The sequence below is a fragment of the Dromiciops gliroides genome, chromosome 2 (assembly GCF_019393635.1).
Source record: "Dromiciops gliroides isolate mDroGli1 chromosome 2, mDroGli1.pri, whole genome shotgun sequence".
NCBI lineage: Eukaryota > Metazoa > Chordata > Mammalia > Microbiotheria > Microbiotheriidae > Dromiciops > Dromiciops gliroides.
The window spans coordinates 353,149,139-353,162,466 of record NC_057862.1 but is presented as its reverse complement, the minus strand read 5'-3'; the positions used below and the strand labels follow the sequence as shown (position 1 = coordinate 353,162,466).

The window sequence follows — 13,328 nt, the reverse complement described above, 5'->3', positions numbered from 1 at the left end:
CTCATCTAGAGAAAGAATTATAGAGTCTGATTGCAGATTGAAGCATACTATTTTCACTTTTTTTGTTTTCTATGTTTTTTTCCCTTTTGTTCTGTTTCTTCTTTCATGACATGATTAATGTGGAAAAAAATGGGGATCAGTCACAGAGTTATCCCCTTCATGGATAGATTTTGAGAGTGCTGAACATTGGTTAGAAGGGACTGGGTAAATGCATATAACTTCCTCCTTCCTCCTTCCTTTTCCCCCTTATCCCCCTAGACTCCTTTCACCCCTTACCACCACTATTGGCTGTCTTGGGAAAGAGGCATGTTGCAGTTGATATTGCAATTGTCCCGCCTAATCCAAGAGGAGAGTTTCAGGTTTTAGCCATAGAGTAAAATGAGCAGAACCAGGGGAACAATTTATACAATGGCAATAACATTGTAAAGTCAAATGGCTTTCCTTTTGGTTCAAGCTCTAGCAAGTGTCTGTGCAGACAGCAGAGTTCCTCAGCTTTCATCCCTCTCTCACCAGCTTTCTCTTTCTAACTCCAACACTTTCCCTGTCTGTAACCATGACAAAGCAGGCCATCTCTTTCACCAAGGACTTCCTGGATGGTGGCATCGCTGCTGCTTTCTCCAAGACTGTGGTGGCCCCCACTGAGGGAGGCAAGCTATTATTGCAGGTGCAGTGTGCAAGTAAACAAATTACTGAAGATAAGCAGTACAAAGGAATGATGAATTGTATAGTCTGAATTCCAAAGAAACAAGGGATGCTTTCCTTCTGGTGGGGTAATTTAACAAATGTCATCAGATATTTCCCCACCCAGATCCTTAACTTTGCTTTTAAGGATAAGTATAAGCAGGTGTTTTGGGGAGGAGTGGACAAGAACACACAATTTTGGAGGTATTTTGCTGGCAATTTTGCCTTCGGTGGTGCAGCTGTTTTGTCTACCCCTTGGATTTTGCAAGAACCCTCTTGGCAGCTGATGTTGGGAAATCTGGCACTGAAAGAGAATTCAAAGGCCTGGGAGACTGCCTTGTGAAAATCACCAAGTCTGATGGAATTCATGGCTTGTATCAAGGTTTCAACATCTCAGTGCAGGGTATCATTATCTAGAGAGCATCCTACTTTGGAATCTATGATACAGCAAAAAGTATGCTCCCAGATCCGAAGAACACTCATGCTGTGATAAGTTGGTTGATTGTACAAACAGGTGTGGTTTCCTATCCCTTTGATATAGTAAGGTGGTGAATGATGATGCAGTCTGGGTACAAAGGAGTTGGTATCATGTGCACTGGGACAATTGACTGCTGGAAGAAGATTGCTAAAGATGAGGGTGGCAAAGCTTTCTTCAAGGGTACCTGGTCCAGTGTTCTTAGAGACATGGGTGGAGCTTTCGTGATTGTCCTGTATGATGAATTGAAGAAAGTAATCTAAGTACATCCTAACTAAAAACTGAACCAGTGAATATAGATCATGTAGAATACTTAACCATATGTAGCATTTTGGACCATTGACATTCAAGAAATTCCTGCTGTCTTTTTATCCAGACCACATCATGTTTGTAGAGGAGCCAAGGAAAGCTCTTGGAAAAAGGGACTCATTTATTGTGATCCATTATTCACATGGTGGAACTGATGATGATTCAGTATATTGATTCTATTGGTTTTGGGGAAAATAACAATTATTGTGGGTCCAAGGAGGCAGTTCAACTTAGACCATCTAGTTTAAATGCTCTTTTTGTAGGACCATAAATTAATGTTTAAGTATTTATTTTTTTAAATCATGTCTCCTATTTGTACTTAAGCACCATATATAATATTTTGCACAGCTGACGATTTGGCAGTTATGATGATCTGTGTTGGGCATTCTGCTGTAAAACAATAAATACCAAGAAGACTCTAAAAAAAGACAAATGGCTTTTGAAAGAACTAAGGACTACGATTAGAGCAATGATGACTCATCATGATTTCAAGGGATTGATGATGAACTATATACTACCCACCTCTTGACAGGAGATGAATTTGGTTCAAAATGAAGCATATATTTTTGGACAGTTAGTATAGTAATTTGTCTTGCTTGGCTATGCATACTTGTTACAAATATTTTGTGACAAATTTGTCTTTTTTTTTAAATGGGGAAATTGAGTTGGAAGGGAGAGAAAATGAATATTTGTGAAATAAAAACAAAAAGAAAAATAAGAGAAGCAGTGGCCCATCTCAGCAAGAGAGAGGACAGCCATGATGCTATGTTCTAGTCTACTCTTATCTCTTGGGAAAGGATGGGTGATTATAGGACAGACTCAGGGTTTTTTTGTTTTTTGTTTTGTTTTGTTTGTTTGTTCTTTTTTAAACAAGCCCAGCATAAACTCTGACCCACTGTAGTCAAAATGTTTATCCTCATTCATCTCCATTGAGTTGGCAAATAGGTATGTCTGCACCTTGTCTTAGGGAGATAAGATCAGAATTCCAAATAATGGCTCTCCTAGAAACTTCAAGGAGCTGATCAGGGCACTTCCTTGTTCAACTGCCTTCATAAAGAAGAGATTCAGTTCAGGCTCATGTACCCCATAACCCAAGGGAACTCAACAAGTTCTGGAATCACATGGACCTGGGTTTTATTGGGGGGAGGGGCCACTCCAGTAGGATTAGGCCTTTCTCTCTTAGGGCTCTGCCTTCATCATGGAGTTAAATTCTAGTGAAATCTCTAAAACAAAGTTTGGGTATGGCTTATATGTAGGTCCTCTCCAAAATGAGAATAAAAGGATCCCTTAATATGCATATCAAGTATGGAATAGTGACTTATTTCCTCTACCACAAAAACTACATAAGGTGCAAAGGACTCAAAGGCATGCATGGAAAAAAATATAAAAACAAATAACTTAGGTAGCCCATTGTCCTCTCTACTCTGGAAGGTAAAAAAAACTTTGTGAGACTGCTGAATGGATATTTTGTGTTTACCTTAGACCTGTACTGTTTGAGCAACTCTCGAGGTTCTGATTACCTGGTCAGCCTGGTGCAGCTAAAGTCTAATTGGGGTCTGGGTCCTGGAGGTGATCATCTCATCTGAAAAGTGTGTTGTTAATAAAATTCTCTCTCTGATCAATTGCCACTCAAAGCCTGAACTCAGGAACTCTTGACCCATGAAATAACTGCTAAGGCTGGAAACATCAATTTCTCAAGATTCCTTACTCATCTGTGCTCAGGAAAGGAAACAGAAAGGTAGAAGAAGGCAGCCAGGAACTCAAGGTGCAGATCCGCACATATCTCTACAGCCATGTGCTTTTGCTGTTAGCCACCATTGTCTCTGGTAGGGGATAGGAGATGACAACTTCAAAGGGGGAAAACCATTCTCTTGATTCTTAGTCTACAATCATCTTAGGGCAGCCCTAGTCACTACAGACCAATCAGGAATTCCCTGTGTCATCTTAGGAAGGTGTAAACCCCTTAGCAAGAATCCACAATGTTGTGTCTAGCTTAGCAAAAGGTGTTAAGTCCAGTGTATTGAACTCTGGAAATAAGTGACCAAAAAGTCACACAGATAGTTATGCACCAACTGTTAACTGAAAAAAATAAAATAATAAAACAAAGAGCCACAGAGGTTATTATACCAACTGTCAACTCTGACCAAAGACCCACAGAGGCTATAGCAAAAGCTTTATGCCAACTCTTAACTCTGAAAAATAAAATAAAATAAACCAAAATAAAACTAAAGAGTTCACAGAGGTTATTGGCAAAAAGCCTTCTTTACTCCACTCGAGGAGGGAAACAAGACACATTCCTCCTAGAGGAGACCCAAGGTAGTGAGGCTAAGCCTTGATAAATAAAGTTGTGGCTAGACAAAGAGACAGACAGTGAAGGATAACAGCAACAATGAGGCAAATTTGCCTTGTTAAAAAAAAGGCTATTTATAGCAGGGCTTTGTTACTAGAACTTGGTTCCTGCAGGTGCTCATCTGAACTCAGGATCCACATGGGGCTGGCTTGAGCCAATTCTGATTTAGCTACAGTGGAGTTCATCCAGAGGGTGGGTGCAATAAATTGTTGTTATGCCAGGCTCAGAGCACAGCTTGCTTGCTGGACCTTCCCCCTGCAAAACAGGGTATCTCCTAATAATAAAAAGAGTGAAAAGAGAATGGTGGGAATACTGACAAGTGAATCAAGATTTTCCAATCATCCCTCATATACTCACAAGTAACTTAGTTGGTTATAATTTATTGATATCAAGACAAAGGGTACTATTGGGATCACAAGATCACATATTTAGAGTTAGAAGGGAACCTAGAGACCATCAAGACCAACTCTCTCATTTACAGATTAGGAAATTGAGGCACAGAAAGGTTGAGACTTGCCCAAAGTCACAAGTGCTTGAGGCAGTATTTTAACTCAGGTTTTCCTGATTACAATTTTAGTTCTCCATCCACTGCTCCACCTGGCTTTCAGACACACACTACTCTGTGACATAGCTATTCATATCTCTTTTGATGCTCCATGCTCAAGACCAGACCTGATTCAGGCTATTCTGGTAGTGAAGTTATATAATGACATGAGACACACATAGATCATCTAAACCTAAAAAAAGAGTTTGTCTTAACAATAACATGGAAAGATATTCAGCAAAGATATAGCATTGGTTTAGTTGGGAACAGTTTCCTTGCCTCTTCCTTTGTCATCATGTCCAATCAGAAGCATGTGTCAATCTTGAAGAAGGAGCTCCTGGACTCCTTGTGGCCTAGATTTTGTACTCAGGACACCAGGAAGCTTTGTAATTGGTTTGAAAATTAGTTCTCTAGATCAGGTAAGTCTTGAGGATGGTTTTGATACCTTTTAAGGAAAAACCAGGCTCGCCTACATGAGGTTGATATTGCTCCTATGAAACCTTGGTACATGCTAAGTATAACCAAAAGCTGACTGCTTGGCCAGGAGAGGAAGTATTCAGACTTTGCTCAGCATCAGGCCACTTTGGGACTACAAAATTCTGAGAGCTTGCAGGTCCCCAGTCTGAGTTCTCTCAACAATACCAGAAGAACACAACACTCAGTACCCTAAAGAAAGTTGCATCAGAACTGGACTAGAACTTCCCTCAAAAAGTGCCAAAAGTGGGGCAGCCAGGTGGACAAGTGAATAAAGCACCAGCCCTGGATTCAGGAGGACCTGAGTTCAAATCCAACCTCAGACGCTTAACACTTACTAGCTGTGTGACCCTGGGCAAGTCACTTAACCTTCATTGCCCTCCCTCCAAAAAAGTGCCAAAAGCCTAGCCCTATTATCAGTTCTGGAAAATGAACCAACAATAAAAGAATCCCATTGTAAAAAAGCTATTATGATGACAGGTAAAGTTCAGACACAAATCCAATGGAAGAGAATGATTCTAAAATATCTATAAGCAAAGTCTCAAAGAAAAGCACAGTTTGGACACAAATTCAACCGGAATTCCTGATACAGATGAATGAAAGAGTTTTGGGGTTTTTTTTGCATGTGTTTGATTTTTTTAAAAAAATAGATTAAAAGAGTGCTAGAGGAAAAAATGAAAAAGAAAAAAGAACTATAGAAAAAAAGAATTGGAAAAGGAATTGTAAGAGGCACAAAACTCCCTGAAAAAAGGAATGGATCAATTGAAGCCAATGACTATATCAGATAATAAGTCATTAAGACAAATTAAAAAATAAGAAAAAATGGAAGGTATCTCACAGCAAAAACAACTGCCCTGAAAAGCAAATTATTGAATTACCTGAAAAACATAACAAAAACAACAACAAAGTCTAGCCATTATATTTCAAGAAATCTTAATAGAAAGATGCTCATATCTTTTAGGAACAGAGAGTAAAGTGAAAATATAATCTATCGGTCTCCTTCTGAAAGAAACCCCCAAATGAAAACTCTCAGGAATATTATAGCCAAAATCCAGAGCTTCCAGGTCAATGGGAATATCCTGTAAGTCAACAGAAAGAAAGAATTCAAGTACCAAGGAGCCATAATCAGATCACACATCATTTAGCAGCCACCACCAATCAAATGAAGAATTTAGAAAAAATATTCCAGACTGTAAAATATATAAGCTTATAGCCAAGAATAACTTACCCAGCAAACCTGAGTATAATCTGACAGAAGAAAAAAATAAATCTTTAATGAAATAGAAGACTACTGAACATTCCTGGTGAAAAGATCGGAACTATATAGAAACTCTGAAGTTCCAACCTAGATGTATTTATTATTGTTTTTTTTAAAAGGAAATAAATACACTGGGGGAGGTTGGAGGAAAAGGAAGGTTATGGGGAAATTATCTTACTTAATCACTTTATGTAAGTAGAAATCTATATAAACAAGGTGGTGGTGGGAGAGTGGCTAACATTTGAATCTCACTCCATCTGAACTGGTCAGATAGAGACATACACATACACAGTTGGGTACAGAAATACTTTTCACTCAATAGGGAAATAGGAGGAAAAGTGGTGAGAGGGGGGAGGAGAATTAGAGGGAGGGCAGGTAAAGAGAGGGATTAATCTGAAGTAAAACAAACTCCAAGGATGTATATGAATATCTTTTAGAGGTAGCAAAGAATGGGAAACCCTGAGTGACCAATTAAGCTAGCAGATTTAGGGTGGGATCTTAGAAAGCATTAAGTTCATTCTCCTCATTTATAGATGAGAAGCTGAAAGTCAGAGTGGTTAAGTAATTTATACACAGACCTTAGCAGAGCTGGAAACCAAACTTAGTTCTTCTGACTTTAATGTTCCATCACCCTTTCCAATGTAAGACACTGTTTCCCAACATACATTGTGAGGCATGGGGCACTAGGGAATCCTTTAATGAATGAGTTTTAGTAAATGACTGCTGAGGTACCTTCTAGTTCTTGAATTCTGTGAGAAAGTCACATTCTCTCTGGGTCTCAGTTTCCTCATCTGTAAAAATGCAGGGGTTGTATTAGACCACCTAGAAAGTCCTTTGTAACTCTAGGTCTATGATCTTAAATACTATTATCTGTGTGACTCTAAGAGTGTCACTGGATCTCTCTGGGCCTCAATGTCCTCATTTGTAAAATGAAGGGGTAGATTATGAAGTGTCACCTATGATCCTCATGAAAAGGCTGCTGAGCTTTTAAGTCATTAAAAAGGACACTGAAACACCCTAAGGCCCCTGCTTCCTTAAAAACATATATTAATATATTAAGAAATCATGTTTTCTCAGTACTTTAGTCAGAAGTCCTTTATCTAATCTGCATGGGAAACCCTTACAGTGTTTCTTTAACTATGGATTCTGAAAAAATATCCTTGATCAATATTTTTTTTCTTAATTCTTATTGAAAGACTGATGGACAGCTAGGTGGTAAAGTGGATAGAGCACTGGACTTGGCATCAGGAAGACTCATCTTCATAAGTTCAAATCTGGCTTCAGACACTTATTAGCTGTGTGACCCTGGGCAAATCACATAACTTTGTTTGCCTCAGTTTCTTCATCTGTAAAATGAGCTGGAGAAGGAAATAGCAAACCACTCCAGTATCTTTGCCAAGACAATCTCAAAATGGGGTCATGGAAGGTTGGACAGGACTGAAATGACTGAACGACAACAAAAATAGAAAGACTAACCAGTTTCTAAAGGGAGAGATCTGTTCAACCTTGGAAGGTCTCCAACTTGAAGTGACTAAGAGGTGGAAAAAATCTTTTATTAATTCAAGTGATGGTAATATTTTTTGAGTTAACTTTTTATCAGACTTAAAAGAGAATATGTTGAGGTAATGGGCAATGCTCTTCTTCTTCCTCTTCTTCTTCCTCCTCCTTTTTCTTGTTCTTATTCTTGTCTTCTTCTTCTCCCTCCTCCTCCTCCTCTTTCATCATCATATGTGGTCCCTCTGTCCACATGGGGAGTAATACCCTTATATGTGGGTGCCCTGTCCAAAGGAATATAATTTTGGTCACTTATATTTTGTAAGATATCTTGGGGTTTGGAGCTATATTGTTTTTTTAATTTCCTATTTTTTTATTTAGCCCCCCCCTCCTCCAAAAAAAAGCTGGGACAATGAACACTTTTTCTTGCATAGTTTACATTCATGATTTCTTGAAGTAGAGCTCAGAACAAACAGGTTTTGAAAAAGCCCACTGTAATTCAAATGGAGCTACTTGTCTATGCCTTTAAACCCAAATCACTCTGGCTTTCATTAAATGGTCAATAATAGGTTCTAGTCCAAGCCTCTTTAGCTCACTGTTTAGGTTCTGATGGCTCAGAATGAGTGTAGATAGCAATTTTTTTCTGTTCTGGCCAGAAACTCAGAGGGTCTTCTCCTTCCAGAGTGATTCTTTTGGGATCGCAATCTAGGCTATCTTTTCTCTCAATTCTTACCTAGCCCTTAATCACTGAATGCACATGACCTCAGACAAACTGAGACCTTGGAAAGACCATAGTTTAGAAAGGCCAAGGTAATCCATTGCATCCTGGTCCATTGCTAGTCTTCTTGACTTTTGTTTTGTCACTGGACTCTGCTGATTCTGGAGAAGAGTGAGGTTGATGACTTCGCACAGTTCTGCCTCACTTAAATCCAATTCACTTGCAACTCAAGACATCATTTTTGTGACGTCATTGGTCCTTTATGAGAATGAAGGATGATAAACAACAAGAAAAGGAAATCCTTCAAAGGTCAGATAGGAGACCTGAATAGTTTTAAGGATCTTAGGCTTAAGGAACTGCTTTTTACTGAAAGTATTTAATGTTTCCATTGCACCCACCTATAGGAATAGATACAGGAAGCATTGCCCTTCCCAGGATTAAGGTTCAGATCTGCTAAAACAGCTTAACATTTTTTCAGAACCCTGAGAGCAGCAGAGAAACAGCACTGTCTAATAATAGTGTGGAGAAGAACAGGAGAAGAGTGATACTGCCCAGGAGATGTTATGTTGTGCAAGCTGTTCTCTAAAGAGACTAATGACCTCAGGATCTGCAGTTCAGAGTTGTGAATTATAATGGTTACATGAATTTCCTTTCCTTTCACGTGCCACCCTACTAGGTTTCTACAAGTTTATGCCCAATATCCCCCACAGGCACTGTATATTGTTGGGAGAGTGTGACCTAGGTTTAGGGGCAGACTGTTATGTTATGCTATTTTATGATTATTATCACTTTGCCTTCTGTTAGTACATGTTTCATGTCTGAGTTATTGCTGTAGCATTACATAATTTCTTTAAATAGAAACACACCAGTAGAACCTCTAGAGGCAGAGTTGTGAGTAGTAGACACCAGTCTCACCCCCCACACCCACACCAAGCCTACCCTTAACACCCTGAAAGTGAGTTGTCACAGCATGTCAGTTGCTTTTCAGAGTTACCTCCAACCTGCCCTTATGGGTGCAGCCAGCCAGAGATCAGGAAAAGAGAAGCTAGAGAGAGAAGAAAGTTGGTACCATACCCATGTGACACTGTGTGTGGGTAGCATGCTCATGGTTAACCCTATCAAAATTTCTCCCTCTAACTTCCCTCTATTGACTCCAATCCTGCCTTCTAGGAGTAGGGAAGACAGCCTAGTAAAGAAGGAACCTTTGTTGTAGGGTGATAAGACATGAATATGAATCCCAACTCCACAATTTACTAGCTGCATAATAAATTGCTTAATCTCATTATTATCCAGTCTGTAAAAGGGGGGGGAGGGTCACACTACTTGCCCTATAAAATACATAGGCCTTTTTGAGGAAAGTATTTCATATACCTTGGATTGTTATAGAATTAGGAATTTTTTCAATTTTTTTTTTCAAGGCAGGGAGGTGATGCAGTTGATAAAGTGCCAGTCCTGGAGTCAGGAAGATTCATCTTCCTGAGTTCAAATCTGGCCTCAGATACTAACCAAGGCTGTGTGGCTCTGGACAAGTCACTTCACCCTGTTTGCCTCAGTTTCCTCATCTGTAAAATGAGTTGGAGAAGGAAATGGGAAACCACTCTAGTATCGCTGCCAAGAAACAAAGCCAAAAGTGGGGTCACTAAAGGTCAGACATCACTGAACAGCAACAAGGGAATTTTTTCAATATAATGTGGACTACTTTTTGGCAGCTCAATCTTCCCTGTGCTCTTCCACCCCATTGCCTTTGATCACATTGCTTCCTATGTCTATAATATCCTCCATCTTTTTACCTTGTTTAATTCCTCCCCCATCTTTTGAAAGTCATCTCACATGACATTGCTTCCATGATTCTGGACCAATCAAAACCATCCTGCTTAGACCTCATGTAGTATTTCACAATATAGCCTACAACCCTTTACATCTTCCCTTTTTCCTACTTACATTACTGACTCTGTGGCTGGAGTAAATACCTTGCAAGCCACAGTCTTCTGTAAACAGCCCTGTTAGCTATTTATTTGTTCTATTGGAAGCTATTCCTTGACCAAACAGTCAGAAGAGGGGAGCAGAAATTTATTGGTACCTATCTAGCTACATTTATTGTGACAGTCAAAGAAGGACAACATGTATTGTTTTTTCATTTCCATAAAAAGCCATGGAAGAATAAGCTGGCTTGGTGTCTTATTAATATAGAACTCAGGAATCCCCATATATTGACCAGGAAGAATGACTAGAGCTTAAGTGTATTTTGGATGTGTAAATCTGGGTCAACATCTTTCAGAAACATCACTGAGTCCCTTCCTCCTTCTCTGACCAAAAGATCATTAAACCCAAAGTCTGGGAACCCCCCCCCCTTTCCCAAGACAAAGGACCTAGTGTTATCTTTTGTCTTGAACTCCTCTTCCATACTCCATTCTCTTGTTCTCTTGGTACCAGGTGTCTCATGTTCCTCTTGGGTGAGTTTAAAACAGCTAATAAAAATTATAGGCACTTTCTGAGACTCATTTATGGCACCCTCCTGAAGTTCCAAGGCTGTTGAGATAGGAAGAGCTGCTTTGGGGACATGTTTCTTTCTTTTTTAAAAAAAATAACCATTTTTTATTTAAAGTGTTGAGTTCCAAATTCCATCTCTCTCTCTCTTCCCTCCTTCCTGAGGCTATAAGCAATCAGTTGTAGGTTTTACATGTGCAATTTTGTAAACCATTTCCATATTGGTCATTTTGTATAAGAAAACTTGAATAAAAGAAAAAAATGAAAGAAAGTGAAAATAGTGTGCTTCATTCTGTGTTCAATCAGTATCAGTTCTTTCCCTGGAGGTGGATAGTATGTTTCATTATTAATTCTTTGGGATTGACTTGGATCATTGTATTGCTAAGAATAGTTGAGTCATTCATAGTTCTCCATACAACGTTCTCATGGGTCTTCTCACATTACTATATATCAGTTCATACAAGTCTTTCCAGGCTTTTCTGAAGTCACCCTGCTTGTCATTTCTTATAGCACAATATATCCCATCACCATCATATACCACAACTTGTTTAGCCATTCCTCAATTGATGGGCATTCCTTTGATTTCCAGTTCTTAGCCACCACAAAAAGAACTGCTATAAATATTTTTGTACCAGTAGGTCTTTTTCATTTTAGGGGGATGTCTTTGGGGATGTAAACCTGGCAATGGTATTGCTGGATCAAAGGGTATACATAGTTTGATAGCTTGGGCATAGTTCCAAATTGCTCTCCAGAGCAGTTCAATCAGTTCACAACTCCATCAACCATGAATTAGCATCCCACTTTTCTGGGGGCACCTTTCTATGGCACTTATTCTACAGCATTTTATACCCATTCACAATCTGGTCCTGATCTTCTAAGCAAGACTTATCTCTGTTTACTCTGATTTTTGTTATCTCATGTGCCAGACAAACAGGATTATCCTCTTTCTCTTACTATCATCCTACTCTTTTCTGTCTCTGTGACTTTACTTGTACCCTCCCACATCCCTGGAATGGGGCATACTCAATTTTAGTCAGTTGAAGTTTTCTCCTTTCCTTCAAGGCCCAGGTCAGTTGCCACTGCTTCCATGATCCTTATCACCCTCAGGAGAGGGGTGAAAACAAGCATTTTTAAGTGCCTACTGTTGAAAATTTAATATAGTTTTTGTACCTATCCTCCTACAAAATAAACAGAACCGGAACTCACATAGACAGAGCAGAGAAGGCAATTCCCACCTCTCCTACAAGAAGTGAGCACCTCGAACAAACCAGGAACACACCTAAATAGATCAGAGAAGGCAATCCCACTTCTCCTACAAAAGATGAGTACCTGAACATAATCAGATCAGAGAATTGGTAGGAAAACTAAGCACAGATTTATTTCATCCCAATAACAAGCAAGCAGGACAAGCAAGCAGGATCTTCATTTTTCTGAGGGTATATAAAGTTTTTTTGTTTTGTTTTGTCTATTGCTTACAGAATGTTTCATTAGTATGATATAGGAACACAGGCATTTTAACAATTTCAATTATAACAAGTATGGAGGAAATACTGAAGCATCATGATAAGATTACAGGATTCCAAAAAAGGGTTTGGCTAGAAAGAGGACAGCCAGATGTTATCATAAGATAGGGGCTTACTATCCTGAGGCAAAAGAAGTCACTAGGTAGGGGCAAATCTGCTATTCATCTGGGTTCAGTTTGGAGTTCAATTGAAGGCCATTTTGTTCCTATTGATCCTATTAATCCAGGGTTTCATCAAATTCCTTTGGATAACAAGGCTGTTCCATCAAATCCAGGTGATTCAAATATTTGTTAACCATCTCACTTGAATCTAGATGATTAAATCTGGCATTACACTCCTACATGGCAACTGCTCTGCTTTATAAATGCTAACTTATTGAATCTCATCTGACTTGATTCTCACAGCAACCTTTTGAAGTAGGTGTTACTATGATCCCCACTTTATAGTTGAAAAAACTGAAGTGACTTGGCTGAGGTCATACACCTAGGAGCTGGTTTAAACTCAGGCCTTCCCTCTTCAGGCCCAGCACTCATTGTACTACCTAAGTGACCTCTCCCTCCTCAAGTTTCTTACAGAACTTTACATGGATCTAGCCCTTAATTCCCTCTTTATGTGTATGCGTGCATCATAGCTATTTTATTACATAGTTTTCCTCTCATTACTTTGAGAATTAGAGCGCTACCAACCTGTTGAGAAAGATATTGTAGAGAAGCTCCGCCATAAAGAGAACGTATGTGATTTAGTGTGTGGAAGTGACCTTTTCTGGGGTTTCTGCTGCCTGTGGTTCCAATTAGCTTGTTTCCCAGGGCCATCCACACACACAGCTCCAAGCTAATTGGCTGGTAGCTCTGATTGACAGGACCCACGGTGGCAGACATCACTTCCTGATGCCAATCTGACCTTCAAAATGTGGGGACCAATTTTTAATTGGGGAGTGCTAGCTAAGCAGTTCGCCACAATATTGGGGCAAGGAAGGAAACCGGCAGCCTCCCTCAAAACAGAACAAGATTTATTT

At 39.4% G+C, this 13,328-nt stretch overlaps 1 protein-coding gene and 1 pseudogene across 1 annotated transcript in view; both read left to right on the top strand.

Moving 5' to 3' along the window:
* The window catches only part of SCGB3A2 (secretoglobin family 3A member 2), a 120,479-nt gene that overhangs the window by 43,646 nt on the left and 63,505 nt on the right, over positions 1 to 13,328 (top strand). The window lies entirely within an intron of this gene.
* On the top strand, positions 554 to 1,419 carry LOC122741804 (annotated as a pseudogene).